Raw genomic sequence first — 20,488 nt, 5'->3', positions numbered from 1 at the left:
TAACTGGGTGACTATAAAGGTGCACTACGGGTATCTCTGAAAGTGTCTGTTGGGTCGGCACGAATCAAGACTGGGATTTGTCACTCCATATGACGGAGAGGTATCTCTGGGCCCACTCGGTAATGCATCATCATAATGAGCTCAATGTGACCAAGTGTCTGGTCACGGGATCATGCATTATGGTATGAGTAAAGTGACTTGCCGGTAACGAGATTAAACGAGGTATTGGGATACCGACGATCGAATCTCGGGCAAGTAACGTACCGATTGACAAAGGGAATTGAATACGGGATTGATTGAATCCTCGACATTGTGGTCCATCCGATGAGATCATCGAGGAACATGTGGGAGCCAACATGGGTATCCAGATCCCGCTGTTGGTTATTGGCCGGAGAGGCGTCTTGGTCATGTCTGCATGTCTCCCGAACCCGTAGGGTCTACACGCTTAAGGTTCAGTGACGCTAGGGTTGTAGAGATATAAGTATGCGGTAACCCAAAAGTTGTTCGGAGTCCCGGATGAGATCCCGGACGTCACGAGGAGTTCCGATATGGTCCGGAGGTGAAGAATTATATATAGGAAGTCCAGTTTCGGCTATCGAGAAAGTTTCGAGGGTCACCGGTATTGTACCGGGACCACCGGAAGGGTCCCGGGGGTCCACCGGGTGGGGCCACCTATCCCGGAGGGCCCCATGGGCTGAAGTGGGAGGGGAACCAGACCCTGGTGGGCTGGTGCGCCCCCCTTGGGCCCCCCTGTGCCTAGGGTTGGAAACCCTAGGGGTGGGGGGCGCCCCACATGGCTTGGGGGGCAAGCCACCCCCTTGGCCGGTGCCCCCTTTGGAGATTGGATCTCCTAGGGCCGGCGCCCCCCTAGGGGCCCTATATAAAGAGGGGTGAGGGAGGGCAACCGCACCCAAGTCCCTGGCGCCTCCCTCTCCCCACGCACCACCTCTCCCTCTCGCTGAAGCTTGGCAAAGCCCTGCCGAGATCGCTGCTGCATCCACCACCACGCCGTCGTGCTGCTGGATCTCCATCAACCTCTCCTTCCCCCTTGCTGGATCAAGAAGGAGGAGACGTCTTCCCAACCGTACGTGTGTTGAACGTGGAGGTGCCGTCCGTTCGGCGCTAGGATCTCCGGTGATTTGGATCACGACGAGTACCACTCCCTCAACCCCGTTCTCTTGAACGCTTCCGCGTGCGATCTACAAGGGTATGTAGATGCACTCCTCTCTCTCGTTGCTATATGACTCCATAGATTGATCTTGGTGAAGCGTAGAATTTTTTTATTTTCTGCAACATTCCCCAACACTTCTCCCATTGCAAGAAAGATCAATCTAGTAGGCCAAACTAAACCGATAATTCGAAGAGACTTGCAAAGATATCAAATCATGCATATAAGAATTCAGAGAAGAACCAAATAGTATTCATAGATAAACTTGATCATAAATTCAAAATCCATCAGATATCGGCAAACACACCGCAAAAGAATATTACATCGAATAGATCTCCGAGAACATCGAGAAGAACTTTGTATTGAGAACCAAAGAGAGAGAAGAAGCCATCTAGCTAATATCTATGAACCCGAAGGTCTATGGTAAACTACTCACACATCATCGGAGAGGCTATGGTGTTGATGTAAAAGCCCTCCGTGATCGATTCCCCCTCCGGCAGAGTGCCGGAAAAGGCCCCAAGATGGGATCTCACGGGTATAGAAGGTTGTAGCGGTGGAAAAGTGGTTTCGTGGCTCCCCCTGATGTTTCTAGGGTATAAGAGTATATATAGGCGAAAGAAGTACGTCGGGGGAGTTCCATGGGGACCATGAGGGTGCGGGGTGCGCCTACCCCTCTGGGCGCGCCCTCCTGCCTCGTGGCTGCCTCGTGGAGTTCCAGACTTCAACTCCAAGTCTTCTGGATTGCGTTTGTTCCAAGAAAGATTATCGCGAAGGTTCCATTCCGTTTGGATTTTGTTTGGTATTCCTTTTCTGCAAAACACTAAAATAGGCAAAAAAAACAGGAATTAGCACTAGGCCTTCAGTTAGTAGGTTAGTCCCAAAAATAATATAAAAGAGCATATTAAGGCCCATTAAACATCCAAAATAGATAATATAATAGCATGGAACAATCAAAAATTATAGATACGTTCGAGACGTATCAAGCATCCCCAAGATTAATTCTTGCTCGTCCCCGAGTAGGTAAATGATAAAAACAGAATTTTTGATGTGGAATGCTACCTAACATAATTTTCAATGTAATTCTCTTTATTGTGGCATGAATGTTCAGATCCATAAGATTCAAAGTAAAAGTTTAATATTGACATAAAAATAATAATACTTCAAGCATACTAATTAAGCAATCATGTCTTCTCAAAATAACATGGCCAAAGAAAGTTATACCTACAATATCATATAGTCTGACTATGCTCTATCTTCATCACACAAAGTATTTAATCATGCACAACCCTGATGACAAGTCAAGCAATTGTTTCATACTTTTGATGTTCTCAAACTTTTTCAATCTTCACGCAATACATGAGCGTTAGCCATGGACGTAACACTATAGGTGGAATTGAATGGTGGTTGTGGAGAAGACAAAAAGGAGAAGATAGTCTCCCATCAACTAGGCGTATCAACGGGCTATCGAGATGCCCATCAATAGATATCAATGTGAGTGAGTAGGGATTGTCATGCAACGGATGCACTAGAGCTATAAGTGTATGAAAGCTCAACAAAAGAAACTAAGTGGGTGTGTGAGGGAGTCCTGGATTAGGGGGTGTCAGGATAGCCGAACTATCACCGTTGGCCGGACTCCTAGACTATGAAGATACATGATTGAAGACTTCGTCCCGTGTCCGGATGGGACTTTCCTTGGCGTGGAAGGCAAGCTTGGCAATACGGATATGTAGATCTCCTACCATTGTAACCGACTCTGTGTAACCCTAACCCTCTCCGGTGTCTACATAAACTGGAGGGTTTTAGTCCGTAGGACGAACAACAATCGTACCATAGTCTAGCTTCTAGGGTTTAGCCTCTTTGATCTCGTGGTAGATCTACTCTTTTACTACCCATATCATCAATATTAATCAAGCAGGAGTAGGGTTTTACCTCCATCGAGAGGGCCCAAACCTGGGTAAAAACATCGTGTCCCTTGTCTCCTGTTACCATCCGCCTAGACGCACAGTTCGGGAACCCCTACCCGAGATCCGCCGGTTTTGACACCGACATTGGTGCTTTCATTGAGAGTTCCTCTGTGTCGTCACCTTTAGGCCCGATGGCTCCTTCGATCATCAACAACGACGTGGTCCAGGGCGAGACTTTTCTCCCCGGACAGATCTTCGTACTCGGCGGCTTTGCACTACGAGCCAATTCACTTGGCCATCTAGAGCAGATCGAAAGCTACGCCCCTGGCCATCAGTTCAGATTTGGGAGTTTGAACTACACGGCTGACATCCGCGGAGACTTGATCTTCGACGGATTCGAGCCACAGCCAAGCGCGCCGCACTGTCTCGATGGGTATGATCTAGCTCTGCCGCCGAACAGTGCCCTGGAGGCCGCACCAGCGTCCGCTCCGACCCTTAGCTCGGAGCCAACTTCGCTGATCGAGGACAAGTGGCTAGACACCGCCTCGGGGGCTACGATCTCTACGGTGATTGAGCCGAACACCATCCCTGTCCTTTGCAAAGCCCGTGACTCCGAGGTACCGGACTCCTCTCCGGACTCCGAACCTCCCGCACCCCTGCCAATCAAATCCGATTGGGCGCCAGTTATGGAATTCACTGTCGCGGACATCTTTCAGCACTCGCCCTTGGGCGACATCCTGAATTCACTAAAGTCTCTCTCTTTATCAGGAGAGCCCTGGCCGGACTATGGTCAGGAAGGTTGGGATGCGGACGACGAAGAAATTCAACACCCACCCACCACCCACTTCATAGCCACTATCGAAAGTTTAAACGACGTGCTTAATTTCGACTCCGAAGACATCGACGGTATGGACGACGATGTAGGATATAACCACGAACCAGCACCTATAGGGTACTGGACAGCCACCCCATCTCACGATGTATACATGGTGGATACACCTAAAGGAAGTGACGACGAGGAACAATGAGACGCTATGAAGGATAAATCCCTCGAAAAGCAATCAAGACGGCGACAAAAGCGCCACACAAAATCCCGCCTCGACAAAGACGGCGGCCATACAGACCCAGCCATAGAGCAGGTCGAACCGGTGGACGACGAACATGCCATTGAACAACCGTCCGAACAGGACAACTTGGATAAGCAACCCGTCCCCGGCGAAGATAACAGTCCGGACGATCTCACACCGGACAAGTTGTTGGAGCAGAAGAACCTCCACAAAAGGCTCGTCGCCACTGCGCGTAGCCTGAAAAAGCAGAAGCGGAAGCTCAAAACAGCGGAAGATGCACTCAGAATCAGATGGAGCAAAGTACTCAACACCGCAGACAAATACGGCGACAGTTGCCAAACAAAGAGCTACCCGAAGCGCAAACTACTGCCCGAATTCGATGAGGAGGCCTTAGAGCCGCCACAATCAAAGAACAAAGAGGCTGCCCGGTCGGATAGACGACCACATGACAAGCATAGAGCGGCAAGCGGCCCCGCACATAAACTGGCACACGATCCGCATAAGGATTCGCATCAAAAAGATGGCCCAGTTAGATCCATCTACGGGCCAAGAAAGCAAGCTTTTCTAAGCAATGCAACACGCCAAATATCCGGATATCACGGCACACCCAAATACAGGGGAGCCGCACACCCCCTATGTTTCACCGATGAGGTGCTGGATCACGAATTCCCAGCGGGATTTAAACCCGTAAACATAGAGGCATACGATGGAACAACATACCCAGGAGTCTAGATAGAGGATTACATCCTCCACATACACATGGCTAGAGGAGATGATCTCCACGCCATAAATACTTACCCCTCAAGCTCAAAGGGCCAGCACGACACTGTCTTAAAAGCCTCCCTGAAAACACCATTGGAAGTTGGGAAGAGCTCGAGGATGCTTTTTGGGCAAATTTTCAAGGGACTTATGTCCGCCCTCCGGATGCAGACGATTTAAGTCACATAACTCAACAACCCGGAGAGTCACATCCAACTTGCTTGCTCACGAAGACCTGGGGCAATTTGAGGAAGCCCATCATTGGAATATACAAGCCAAGTTCTATGATGTAAAATTCCCACTAGTATATAAAGTGACAACATAGGAGACTCTCTATCATGAAGATCATGGTGCTACTTTGAAGCACAAGTGTGGTAAAAGGATAGTAACATTGTCCCTTCTCTCTTTTTCTCTCTCTTTTTTATTTGGGCCTTTCTCTTTTTTATGGCCTCTTTTTTATTTTAATTTTTTCGTCTGGAGTCTCATCTCGGCTTGTGGGGGAATCATAGTCTCCATCATCCTTTCCTCACTGGGACAATGCTCTAATAATGATGATCATCACACTTTTATTTACTTACAACTCAAGAATTACTACTCACTACTTAGAACAAAATATGACTCTATGTGAATTCCTCCGGCGGTGCACCGGGATGTGCAATGATTCAATAGTGACATGTATGAAAAATTATGAATGGTGGCTTTTCCACAAATACGATGTCAACTACATGATCATGCAAAGCAATATGACCATGATGGAGCGTGTCATAATAAATGGAACGGTGGAAAGTTGCATGGCAATATATTTCGGAATGGCTATGGAAATTCCATAATAGGTAGGTATGGTGGCTGTTTTGAGGAAGGTATATGATGGGTGTATGATACCGGCGAAAGGTGTGCGGTAATAGAGAGGATAGCAATAGTGGAAGTGTGAGAGCGCGTATAATCCATGGACTCAACATTAGTCATAAAGAACTCACATAATTATTGCAAAAATCTATTAGTTATCGAAACTAAGTACTACGTGCATGCTCCTAGGGGGATAGATTGGTAGGAAAATAACATCGCTCGTCCCCGACCGCCACTCATAAGGAAGACAATCAATAAATAAATCATGCTCCGACTTCATCACATAACGGTTCACCATACGTGCATGCTATGGGAATCACAAACTTTAACATAAGTATCTCTCAAATTAACAACTACTCAACTAGCATAACTCTAATATCACCATCTTCATATCTCAAAACAATCATAAGGAACCAAACTTCTCATAGTATTCAATGCACATTATATGATAGTTTTTTTATACCCATCTTGGATGCCCATTATATTAAGACTAGTTTCATAGCCAAAGCAAATTACCATGCTGTTCTAAAAGACTCTAAAAATAATATGAGTGAAGCATGAGAGATCAATAATTTCTATAAAATAAAACCACCACCGTGCTCTAAAAAGATATATGTGAAGCACTAGAGCAAAATTATCTAGCTCAAAAGATATAAGTGAAGCACATAGAGTATTCTAATAAATTCCAATTTATGTGTGTCTCTCCCAAAAGGTGTGTACATCAAGGATGATTGTAGTAAAATAAAAAGCAAAGACTCAAATCATACAAGACTCTTCAAGCAAAACACATATCATGTGGTGAATATAGCCTCAAGTAAAGTTACCGATAGACGAAGACGAAAGAGGGGATGCCTTTCGGGGCATACCCAAGCTTAGGCTTTTGGTTGTCCTTGAATTTTACCTTGGGGTGCCTTGGGAATCCCCAAGCTTAGTCTCTTTCCACTCCTTATTCCAAAATCCATCAAATCTTTACCCAAAAACTTGAAAACTTCACAACACAAAACTTCAACAGAAAATCTCATGAGCTCCGTTAGTATAAGAAAATAAACCACCACTTTAAGGTACTGTAATGAACTCATTATTTATTTATATTGGTGTTAAACCTACTGTATTCCAACTTCTCTATGGTTCATACCCCCGATACTACTCATGGATTCATCAAAATAAGCAAACAACACACGAAAAACAGAACAATATGTAGCAATCTGTAACTTTCGAATACTTCTGGAACTCCAAAAATTCTGAAATAAATTGGTGGAAGTGAGAAATTTGTCTATTAATCATCTGCAAAAATAATCAACCTAAGAAAACTCTCCAGTAAAGAATTACAGCTAATCTCGTGAGCGCAAAAGTTTCTGTTTTTTACAGCAAGATCGTAAAGACTTCACCCAAGTCTTCCCAAAGGTTCTACTTGGCACAAACACTAATTAAAACATAAAACCACATCTAAACAGAATCTAGATGAATTATTTATTATTAAACAGGAACAAAAATCAAGAACAAAAGTAAAATTGGGTTGCCTCCCAACAAGCGCTATCGTTTAACGCCCCTAGCTAGGCATGAAAACAAGCATAGATCTAGGTATTGCCATCTTAGGTATGAAATTCTTCAATTGAACACACATAACCCTTAGGAGGTTCTTTGGTTTTGTTAATGATCAAACTCCTAGGCAAAAATTCAAGAAATTCATTTGTAGCAAAAGGTTCCTTAATGATATCAAAAAAGTTGGGGTGAACACTTATTGATTTGAGGTCTTCATTTTCCATACTAGAAGATTCACCCTTATTTTTAGGAACATAGATAAACTTGGCAACTTTTGTAGGAGGAAGATTTGAGGTATTTTTAATGTTAGAAAAAGAGGACCCCAAGTTGGTAATGATATCTTTGAGTTTATCAATTCTAGTGGAATCTTGATCTATCTTCTCATTAACTATGGGTTCCTTCTCTCTAAGATTTTTCAGAGTAACTCCTACCTGAGATCCATATTGGGTAATTTTGTTGTGGATCTTTTTATCCAAATTTTCGATTAACTTTATAGTGGCAATTTTATTTTCAATAATATCAAGCCTTTGCATCACATGTTCCAAAGTTAAAATAGTTCCGTTGGACAAAAGAGGTGGTGGGCCTAACAAATCTATAATAGCATTATAAGAATCAAAAGTATGGCTTCCGAAGAAATTCCATCCGGTAATGGTGTCAAGAACATATCTATTCCAACGAGTGATGCCTACGTAAAAATTGTGAAGAAGAACAGAAGTGGATTGCTTCCTAGTAGATCTATTTTGAGCATTGCAAATTCTATACCAAGCATCTTTTAGATTTTATCCCTCCCTTTGTTTAAAATTGAGAACTTCATTATCGGGAGTATTAACAATGATAGGAGGACTAGCCATGAAGGCAAAACAAATGATCTAACACACGGACTCACAAGAAGCAAGCGAAAACAGGGCGAACAGAAGAGAGACAAAGAAAAGGCAAAGGTTTTCGAAAATCATTTTAGAAGTGGGGGAGAGAAAAACAAGAGGATAATGGAAAATAATGTAATGCGAGGAAGAAGAGTTTGCGATGGATACTTGGTATGTCTTGATTTGAGTGTAAATCTCCCCGGCAACGGCGCTAGAAATCCTTCTTGCTACCTCTTGAGCACATGTTGTGAAAGTGCTAGTTATCAACTAGAGGGGGGGGGGTGGTGAATAGGAGATTTTTGTGAAAGTATTCAAAACACGGGGGCTTTGAATACAAATCATAGAAATGAACCTATTAATATGCAGCAGAAGGTAGACTACACTAGACATCCATAGCCAAGTAAGCAATGAAGTGAAAGCACGAAGACTATCAGCAACTAGGTAGTATGGATCAGGATGGAAGATAGTATGAAGCCAAACAGTGAACAGTCTTCACACAGTGAAGACAATTAGATCATGCAAACAAGTAGTGACTTCACGAAGACATACTATAAGTAAATGGAAGTGAAAGGATAGAACCAGTTGCTCGGTGAAGACAAGGATGTGGTAGACCAGTTCCAGTTGTTGTGACAATTGTACGTCTGGTTGGAGCGACTGGGTATTTAAAGCCAAGGACACACAGTCGCAGACACACAGTCCTCACCGTATTCTCCTTGAGCTAAGGTCACACAGACCTCGCCCAATCACTCTGGTAAGTCTTCAAGGTAGACTTCTGAACCTTCATAGACTTTGTTCACTGGTGATCCACAAGGGCTCTTGGATGCTCAGAACGTGACGCCTAACCGGCTGGAGGATACACAATCCTCAAGTGTAACAAGTCTTCATATCACGCGGACAGAAAGACTTCAGTGATGCCTAACACTCTTTGGCTCTGGGTGTTTTGGGCTTTGTCCTCGCAAGGATCTCTCTCTCAAATGCTTCGGTGGTGGGTTGCCCTCAAACAACGAAAGCCGTGCACTAACACTCAGCAGCCATAAATTTATGGTGTAGGGGGTGGGATATTTATAGCTAGGAGGCAACCCGACCTGATTTGTCCAAAATGACCCTGGGTCACTAAGGAACTGACATGTGTCCAACGGTCAGATTTCAAACATACGCGGCAGCTTGACTTGGGCTACAAGTAAAGATGACTCATCCAACTCTGGATAAGATTTGCTCTCATTGTCTTTGCTCGAAGACATAGGATTTGGTTGAGCATCACATCAGTCACTCTGACTTTGTTCACATGGACCCCACTTAACAGTACGGTGGTTCCTATGACTCAACAAGGAAGAAAAGGAACTACGAAACAACTATGTCTTCGCACTCCATAGTCTTCACGCAATGTCTTCTCATGTCATATTCTTCAATGTTAATGTCTTCACAGACCACCATTGTCTTCACACATTTTTAGGGGTCATCTCTAGTAGGTAAACCGAATCAATGAGGGACTACTACCTGTGTTATCCTACAATTCTCGCAAACACATTAGTCCCTCAACCAAGTTTATCGTCAGTACTCCAAAACCAACAAGGGGTGGCACTAGATGCACTTACAATCTCCCCCTTTTTGGTGATTGATGAAAAACCGGTTGAAGTTTTCAACGGGGATAAAAGTATGTGAAAGTTCAGTGTTGTGAGTATTTTCTTCATACATATGACGAGGCTCCCCCTGAAGGTGTGCACATATGTGCTTTGCTTTTGAATGCAAATGCACATGGCGGTTTTTGCTTTGTGGAGGCCATCTTCAAAGTGTGAAGACAATACATTATGCATATAAGTAGATAATGAAGATAATGATATGCATAATGGAAAATGGACGTCTGCAGAATGACTTCATGCGGAATTTATCATCGCATCATGGAATAGCAGAAAGAGTAGCGGACGACCATCGAGTTTAAGTGTTACAACTCAAGGAACCAAATGTATCAGAAGACGAGAGTTGCAAGCACTTGGCAAAAATATAGCAACCACCCATAAGGGCACTACTAGGGAAAACCCTAGTAGTAGCGCGGGTTTAGTGCTCACTAGTAGCGCGGGCCACCGTGCTACTAATAAGGCGCTATAGCTATTACTTAGCAGTAGCGCGTGCGACACGCGCTACTGCTAAGACACATAGACATAGTGTTTGTTACCTCCCGCGCCGCTGCTAATCTAGCTAGTAGCAGCATGTTTACTTTCCATCGCTACTAGTATTCTTTTTTCATTTTTTTATTTTGAGTGTATTTATACGCCGTTATACAAATTTTGGTACAATACCAATTATCAGGTTTATATCATTATGTCCATAACAGTGTGTCAAATGAAGGTGGATTAGGTTCAAGTGGACGCAATAAGTGTTGCATGTCAAAAGTATACTACTAATCCAAACTTGATCTAGTTTGGACTAGTAGTACTTTCGATGTGCATCACATGTTGCCTCCACTTGAATCTAATCCGCTAGCACAAGCTATTTAATCATCATCATAGTCATTACCACCAACAGTAGTTATTTAATCATCATAGTCATAGTGTAGCACATCATCATCTTCAAACTCATTCAAGCTAGCTAATCACCACAAACACTAGCTGCGGTAGTTATCTAATCACCACCAACACTAGCTAATAATAATCATCATAGTCATTACCACCAACACTAGCTATTTAATCATCATAGTGATAGTGTAGCAAATCATCATCTTCAAACTCATTTCTAGCTAGCTAATCACTCCTGCTACTCTCTCTCAGGTAAAATAACGTAAAACATGTGTAGCACTCCTGCTTCATCAAGTTGGAGCGTGCAGATGAACCTGTCTCCTAATCGTGGGCTATGCTTCTGATTGCTGCCCCCTAGTACTTCTCTGCGATCGTTCACAATTTTGCTCTAGTCTTTCACTATTAAGCATTCCTCGCTATTAGAAATCTTGAATGCACTAAAGTGCATCGTAGGATATCTTGGTCGTAAGTTAATAATTCTCATGCGACCTTTAATCTCGATCCAATGAGGCACAACATTCATCGGGAGTCCCTGTTGAAGAACATCATATAGTAACATACTTAGCAATGAAGTTTAGCTTAAAAAATAATGTATGGAAAAGATGCACTGAGGACAAATAGTAAAAAACATACCATATTTCCTAAATAGATGTGACCGTAGCTCAGTAAGAACACTATTGGTCGCACATTTTGAGTACTAAGATTTTCAAGTTCAGGAAAATAATTTGTCTTGACAGTATGATGATCCTCAAGCCATGAAACATAATGACTTATCTCCTCGTAGTTTAGTTCAGCCCCGGTACAGTAGTAGGTCTTGTCTACCAAGCGCTGGACATGTTTGCTTGATTGGAAATAAGCTGTCAATAGAAATTAGTTGTCAACTATTTTGAATAAACAATATCAAAGACATAAATATGGTTGAGAAACTCACATAATGGTATAACTGAAGGCGTCTGCACATCGACCCAGATGTCGATATTACCTTCAAGATCATCTTCCGGATGAATATCAAAGGTGATAACCATATCAGGCTCAAATGCATAAGTCTTGCATTGGCTTGCCAAGTTTTGCATCCAAAATAGGTGTAGGTGTCTGTGTTGTATAATTTAGCGTGGAAAATACAACCATGCTCGGTCTTCAAGTAAACTCTCTTTACCTCCTCAGTAGTTTTCATAGGACTGAAACCTATCTTATCCAAGACAAAAACTCTTGCATGGCAGGGGATGCGCTAGTAGAATAGTAAAAAAAAAAATTATAAGTTGAAGCAAACGAAGCAGATGTCATGCTTAATTACGAAAAAAGACTTGTCGTTGTGACTTACTGTATCCACTTTGAAGTTCTCGTCCAGCTTGATGCTGAAGCACCTATCATCATCTAGGAAGATTCTTTCGCACAGGTCGCGCTCGTCTTCGCAGTATTTGCAAATACCAAAATCCTTTTCGTCCTCAGACATTTCCTATGTTCATAGTTGAAACAATAATTAGAAATCGATCGAAGACAACTACCATGATACTCAACACAGAAATCCGGGGCACTCGATATTTCCTACATATTGTGGCACAAGTCATGCCAAAATTCACAGAAAAATCTGGCATGACCTTTGCTAAAATAGGACATATTGAGCGCCTGAAATTTGCATGAACGGAAATGAATCAACACTCCGGCAAAACATAGGCCACTCGGAGGTGTACCCTGCAAACATGACCGGCCACTTGGGCAAGCACATATCCTATTTGAGCAACACAAGATATACATTTCAAAATATCTTATAGGACTCGTATTGACATGAGCTTTCAATAAGCAAAACCAAATCGTAAAATAAATAAGTATTCAAATTAGCATGCATTCAATAAGCAAAAGTAAATCATCTCTTGCATCTGTACATCGTCGAATATTATCACTAATACATCCCGAATAGTATCATACATATAACATCACTAATACAACTAAAACCCTAGCGAATGACGGGTATCGGCGCGGGCGGTGGACACCCAAAGAGAAGGAACCATCACAGGATCATAGCTCCAGTGAGATCCCTGGAGAACCTGCCAGGTACTGGAGAACCTGTGCTCTAGTGCAACCAAGTAGCCACGGACGTGCGCGTCCTCCTCGCCGACACGGTGACGTACCACCTCCGCGGGGTCCTCAAGCCTCTCGACCGTCACTGGCCCACGCGACCGCCACCAAAGAAGGTTCGGGTCAACGACGGCGTCCTCCACCAATTTCGATGCGGGAAAAATTGCTTTAACTAAGAAAATAACAACAAATGTGACATGTTCAACTAGTTCTATTAGTTCATACTAAAAATAACTTACTATAAATAAAAATAAACTAGTACCTAATTAGTACCTAGTTCTTACTAACTAATTAGTACCTAGGAACTACTGCCCTAATTACCATCTAATTTGATGAACCTAGGGATGGAAAGTGGTAGCGGATATTCCAATTATCCAACTTAAAAGTGAAATAAGTGGTCAAATTTTACTTGTTTTATGATTAATCTTAGAAATCATTATGCATTACAATAGTGTTTATTCATCATCTAAGAAAACATCCGAGACGCATCTGTATCTGATAACATCCGCATCCGATTTGTTTCCGCCCATACATGAACCCTAACTAATTTGATGCAACTAAAATTTGAAGAACCCTAGGCAGAGGTAAGGGAGGGGGAGGAGCAGGCGTGCTCACCTCGGGTGCCTGCAGCGAGGGAGGGTCAGGCGGCATCGAGGTCGGGGTCAGGAGTCGGGCGCGCGGCGGAGGGCGGCGTCGAGGTCAGGGTCGGGGTTGGCATCGAATCCGGGGTCGGGGGCGGCATCGAGGGTGTGCGGAGAGCGACGGGAGAGCGGGCGGAGGCCGACGGGAGACGGCGGCGACGATAGCGGTGGAGTTGGATTTGGGGGAAGTGGCCGTGGGGAAGAACGAAGTGGGCGGTTAAGTCAGAAGTAGCAGTAGCGAGTTCCTGAAAGTGCGCTACTGCTAAGTTAGCTATAGCGCATTCCTAGATACACGCTACTACTATTCCTTTCTCTTTCCCCCCTTTTTCATTTATTTTTCTTTACATTTTATTTTTTTTCTTTCACCATTTTCTATTTGTATCATTTTCATTTACTTTTCTATTTGCTTTCCATTTAATTTTATATCCTTTAGCAGTAGCGCCGCTGTGGCACCCTGGCTCAGAGAAACCGGAACGTCCCGTATTCTAGCCCATAGATCGAGGAGAAGTCTTCTGGAATACGGCACTGCTTAGCATAGAACAAACCAGCTTTCTATTATTACACAAATATGAATACAAGGTCTCCGATATTATAATGAATAACATCGGTACGGTGACACTACGCCATCCTGAGTTGCTCTATGCAAGCAGCAGAAACAACTCGAAGCAGCAGAATAACTCTAGCAGCGGAACAACAACGACGGTGGTGAACTCCACTCCGCAGGGACTCTGGCTGGAACGCTTATCCTAGATCGCAAACAAGGACTCCACGACAAACAAGCAATCAAATCCGGAATGACCTGCAAGCTGGCATGACATGCCAGGTCAGTACATTGAATGTACTTGCAAGCTCACAATAACCAGAAGCATTCAAGACAGACAACAGCATGGCAATTACAGGTTAAACAGGAATTATCGTGATATCATCAGAACAACATGGCATGACCAATATAAACACGATACAACTATCACAACACAAACATATTAATCCGACAATACTAGCATGCAACATGATGACACTACCTGCACCATTTATTATGCTCGGGTTATCTCATAACCAACACATGCATCACTTACCAACCTCGGACATCACACAATCATCTCAGGATCAAATCCAGCTTGGTATAACCAATATCGTAGTAATCAATAAGTGACCACAAGGAGCTTGATTTGTACCCACGACTTTCGTATCACATCACGAATATACAACAACTCGGTATCTTCAATACCACCGTGATCCTTACGGCGATCACAACCACGACCAACACTTGGTCCCAAACCGTGATCCTTACGGCGATCACAACCCGACCAATACATGGCCCGTGATCCTTACGGCGATCACCACTCGACCAACACTTGGCCAACTTATCTCACTGTTATTAAGCACATTATTCTTATTACTGTTGACTCATGGTGTGACCTTCTCTCGACCTGGGCCCTTATCCACGGGCGCGACCATCGATAGATTTAATACACACTCTGCAGAGGTTAGTACATTGTACCCACACTATAGAACCCATGGCCTCGCACTCCCATTCGGGTGGACCAACGGCGTTCCGACAAAACTGATCTACTGTCATGACACTCTCCCGGCCATTCCGACTCACTCCTCATTGAGCTAAGTCATGGGTGGCCCCGTGCCTACCTCCATACACAATGACCACCGTCGTGGCCCAAAACATAAACGATCCCACACGGGGATCCGCCAGCTATAACAACTACGGGCACACAATGTTATGCTCCGCCTACCTGATCAGGGTAGCGCGTGCCCATAACCTTCCCTCGTTGGAGGCACCGGCGAGAGGCACAGCAATAGACCCAGTTAGGACCGTCCCATACCGGTAAGCGTGGTTGCACTGGTCAGCATCCATTCAGCGGCACCATGACTCAGCCAACAATTGTTCAATTTCAATTTAATCCGGTTAACTTGAATGCAAATATGCTAGGCCATGGTAAAATGCATGAACATAATATCAACATCATCACGAGAGAATCACATAACTTTCCACCATATCAACAATAAATCATATCCACTGAGCATCACATACTGACTGGCACGACCATCTCCAACATCAACATGTACAACTAGAAACCATAAACATATGAAAGGTAATACTAGCAGGTGTAACATGATCACAGAGTACAAAACAACATATCACAGAAGTGAACATGCAACTCTAAACATCACAGGAACAACCAGAACCATCTTTTTAACAAGCAAACAATTAATAAAGATTCAAGTTGAAAACCATGACAACTGCATGGCTATCATGCAAGTGGGTATCGTGGCTTGCCTGGGGATGAAGAAGGCATCGGGGAGAAGTGCGGTGAAGCCGCAGAAAGATTCGCCGGAAAATTCACTAAGGAAGATTAGCTAGGCAAATAAATTTGAACATTTGCATGGGGCAATTATTTGGACATATAAACATGCCCAAAAAGGTTGGGAATCAATAGGAGAAATAGAAATGACACTTCCTTCACAAAGTGCCATTCAGGGCAGAATAGGAAAAGGAATATTGGGGAATTATTTTTGAACATGGCAACGAAAAGTGTTTCCATATTTGATCAAGATATGACCCAAACAATTTATGAGAATTATTTGGGAATTTTTGGAGTGAGGGAAATATAGTTTGCTTCACAACCTAGGGCAATTGAAGTTATTCCTTTAATAGAAAAGGAATATTCCCAATAAAAAGAATATTGGGATTTGGGCCAGGATGGAAATGACAGGGTTTAGGGAAAGATTTGGGAATGAAAAGCCACACTAGAAGCAAAGAAGAAGACATCGTCTTCAGTTTCCAGACCACAAAGCCACGAAAAAGAAAAACTCAGGCACAAACCTCGGAAAAACAAAAGAAAAAGAAAGGGCCAAAAATCAGGCTGTCACAAACCTTACCCCCTTAAAGAAATCTCGTCCTCGAGATTTGGTTGCTTAGGGAACAAGTATGAATATTCTGACTTAAGGAAACCGTTTCCAACTCGGGTATCCTTTTTCCTTTATTGTTGTTCCCATTAAATTTTTATCTGACTGGCCCTGGGTGGTTTGCTTTACTGTATCCTCATTCTGACAGATCTTACCTGCTTGTTCATGCTTATATAGGCTCCAATTTCTTTTTAGATCTGCTGACTAGCTGAGTGTGATTTAATTATCATGACTGAAATATATGTCCGTCTCACAAATCCAAAAGTGATTTCCGCTGGGTGTGCCACCAGGCACTGACAACCTTTCATGTAATGATGATCATAATTTTCTGATGAAAACTCAAGCTCTAACCCATTGCATCGGGTTTCTCCACTAAATACTGGTCCTTTGGGTTCCAAACAGTGAGTTAAAACATAACCGTTTACTGACAGATTCTGACTCATCGCAGAAGTTTCTGAATCATATTAACCGATTCCACTGTCGTGAGTATCATCTGTATCCAATATTTGGTTGTCTCCTATCACGGCCATCGTAAAGGGTTTGGTCTGTATGATAATATCTACAGACTCGACTGATGGTGATTCTGACGGGAAAATTTTGTTCACAACAGGCTATCCATGATGATTCATGTAGGCGAGGACTCAGGCTTCCAAACAGTTATTTCTCATGCCAATTACTCATGCTGTAGGAATATCCATGTGGATCAATACTATCTTAGACTGTCCGGGGGATCTGTACCATGGGGGTCGTGTACAATTTTCATATCTGCATCACTGGTCTTGCTCCTTCATCATTGTTTTCTTGGTCTGGATCTTTGGCTGAAAGAGCTGGGTCATATTGCTTCTTTGTATGACCATAGGTACTGTCGGTGCAATTTTTTGGCAATTGTAGCTTATCCTCATTTTTCTTGACTGGGTAACCTATTAAATGTCAGGTTCAACACCTCTCAAATTCTAATCGTTGGGAAATGATCATCCGAAACCCTTGCAAGAAATCGGCAAATAAATCAATAGCCACCAGAACAGTCTTTACCACTCAGATCTGGGACATTACTGAAATAACTCAACCATGGCTCAGGACAGCCGAAAAGCAGCTCAGAGCATGAGACCGGGTCGATAAGAAGGTGTCAGCTCCCTAAAATAGCCAAAAAGCAGCTATAGGGCTACTGTCACAAAGAGAAACTCACCATCTATACGAGACGGCTGAAAAGCAGCCCAGACTCGTGACAATAGTTGAAGAGAGAAACAAAAATTGGCATCCACACCGGATAGCTAGAAACAGCTCAGATCATAGGCGTGGTGACGTCATTGGAGAAAAGGGGACAAGGGCTCATCAGGATCATTTTCCAGGTTCACGGGTACTTGTATTGAGCTCATTGATGTCGTCAATCCTCATAATCCTTAGTCACACTGTGGTGTATATTGGCTTTATTCTCGTAACCATCCTCACGTGGTTATCAGATCCTCATCTGAGTGACTTGTAAGATCTTGATGGTATGCTCATTGCATATATATGAGGACCTGATTCCGAGACAAACGTTCATTCTGACTGATTCTTGATTCTGACCAAAATGTTGCGGATCTGATTCTTGGGATTCATTGCCATATGTTGTCAATTCACAGTGTACTACCTTGTACCAATGTCTTACTGAGGAATATTTGCTGGCTTGTGCTCGAAACTTTCATCGGACAGCTTGCTGAAGAAGACTGGGTATCGTGCTTCAGAAGCTTACCCCCTTTAAAGAGTTTGCCGGGGAAAGACTTAGTACCTTATGCTGGAAGCTTTTGCGGTTGCGTACTGAAGAAGACAGGGTACCTTGCACGGGGAATCATCCACGTATCATATTGAGAAGATAGATGAATCTTGCCTTGGAAACTTCTCTGGTATCTTGCAAGGGAAGACTGGGTTGCTTACACCCGAAACTTCTTATTGTGATATGCGGACCAATTTCCACATATATAACCATCTGAATATTTCTGATGTTGATTTCTTACATGAAACGGGGTTTTGCAGGACTATCCTCCTTTCTGAGTACATGCTATATTTTTTCTTGCTTCCAGGTACATCGAGTTCCAAAATCATCCTCAACGAAAAATTCAACTTGTATCTGAGCCATACCTTTGATAATATTCTGTCAACCTTGCACACAATTTATCTTCCTGCTGATTTAATAATTTTGTTGTAATGAGTGCATGCTCATGCAAACTTGATACTGATGGTCCATCCAGGATTTCTTTTGTATTCAGACGAGATATTCCAATTTTCACTATAGTCAGCTGATAATTCCATTCTGTTTAGCTGAGTTTACAAATATATGCATTTCTTGCTGACTCTTCGGGTCCAATGTCGGCTGATGAGCAACTTTAATAGGGGAAGACATTGTAACACCGAAGGCCCAAAGAAAGGAACAACAGAAACAACTATGACAAAAGCACACAAGCATACTACTAAGATAATTAATCAAGCAATCATCATATATTACTGGTACTCACACAATAATATTCATGCACACCTAAGCACACAAATCTCGCGGAAACTCCGGTATTGTGGTCTAATATGCTGTGACGATGTGCAAGAGGATGAATAAATGTGTGGAAGAATTGGTGTAAACAGCGCTACACCAAGTGCTAGCTTAGCCAGATAGCAACCTGGACTAGCTCGGAGGCGAGGACGTACTCGGTAATCATGTATTGGGACACGAAGGTCGCAACCACATCATTATCAAGCGGACGGAAAAAAGATCCGTACCCGTCCAAGAAATAGGATTGCGGGGAAAAACTGAGGCTGCTGACATTGCCCTTTCTTGATAACTAAGATCATTAAGGATTGCCAACATGACAAAATAAAGGAACGATCCGGGATAGAAGCATGTCCATCACCGAAACGATAGGCGGGACTGAAGGAAAGACATCGGTGCGATACCTGAGCACCATTTTTGCAAACAGTGTCGGGATCACTTGGCATCACTCCGCTGGGACAGAAACGACACCAAACACCGAAAGAGAAAGGAACTAGAGAAATGCAAAGGTTGAGCTGTAGTTGATCCGAACGGACGCCAGCTACACTCACTAGATAAACTGTTAGCGACTAAATCATAATCTATATGCATGCTATGCGACAAACAAATGCAACAATCAAGTGAAACAAACCAACTGGGGTCTATACTACCGCTTTCTAACGTTCGCACGGTCTAGGGCGTCCTACAGCCAGACCTGCTCTGATACCAAGCGCTGTGGCACCCCGGCTCAGAGAAACAGAAACGCCCCGTATTCCAGCCCAGAGATCGAGGAGAAGTCTTCTGGAATACGGCACTGCTTAGCATAGAACAAACCAGCTTTCTATTATTACACAAATATGAATCCAAGGTCTCCGAATTACAATGACTAACATCGGTACGGCGACACTACGCCATCCTCAGTTGCTCTATGCAAGAAGCAGAAACAACTCGAAGAAGTGGAATAACTCTAGAAGCGAACCAACGACGACAGTGGTGAACTCCACTCCGCAGGGACTCTGGCTGGAACGCTTATCCTAGCTTGCAAACAAGGACTCCACGACAAACAAGCAATCAAATCCGGAATGACCTGCAAGCTTGCATGACACGCCAGGTTAGTACATTGAATGTACTTGCAAGCTCACAATAACCAGAAGCATTCAAGACAGACAACAACATGGCAATTACAGGTTAAACAGGAATTATCATGATATCATCATAACAACATGCAATGACCAACATAAACACGATACAGCTATCATAACACGAACATATTAATCCGACAATACTAGCATGCAACATGATGACACTACCTGCACCATTTATTATGCTCGGGTTACCTCGTAACCAACACATGCATCACTTACCAACCTCGGACATCACACGATCATCTCAGGATCAAATCAAGCTTGGTATAACCAATACCGATCAATAAGTGACCACAAGGAGCTTGATTTTTACCCACGACTCTCGTATCACATCACGAATATACAACAACTCGGTATCTTCAATACCACCATGATCCTTACGGCGCTCACAACCATGACCAATACTTGGTCCCAAACTGTGATCCCTACGACGATCACAACCCGACCAATACATGGCCAGTGATCCTTACGGCGATCACCACCCGACCAACACTTGGCCAACTTATCTCACTGTTATTAAGCACATTATTCTTACTACTGTTAAG

Source organism: Triticum dicoccoides, chromosome 1B, assembly GCF_002162155.2.
Source record: "Triticum dicoccoides isolate Atlit2015 ecotype Zavitan chromosome 1B, WEW_v2.0, whole genome shotgun sequence".
Classification (NCBI taxonomy): domain Eukaryota; kingdom Viridiplantae; phylum Streptophyta; class Magnoliopsida; order Poales; family Poaceae; genus Triticum; species Triticum dicoccoides.
This window is presented reverse-complemented; position numbering follows the sequence as displayed.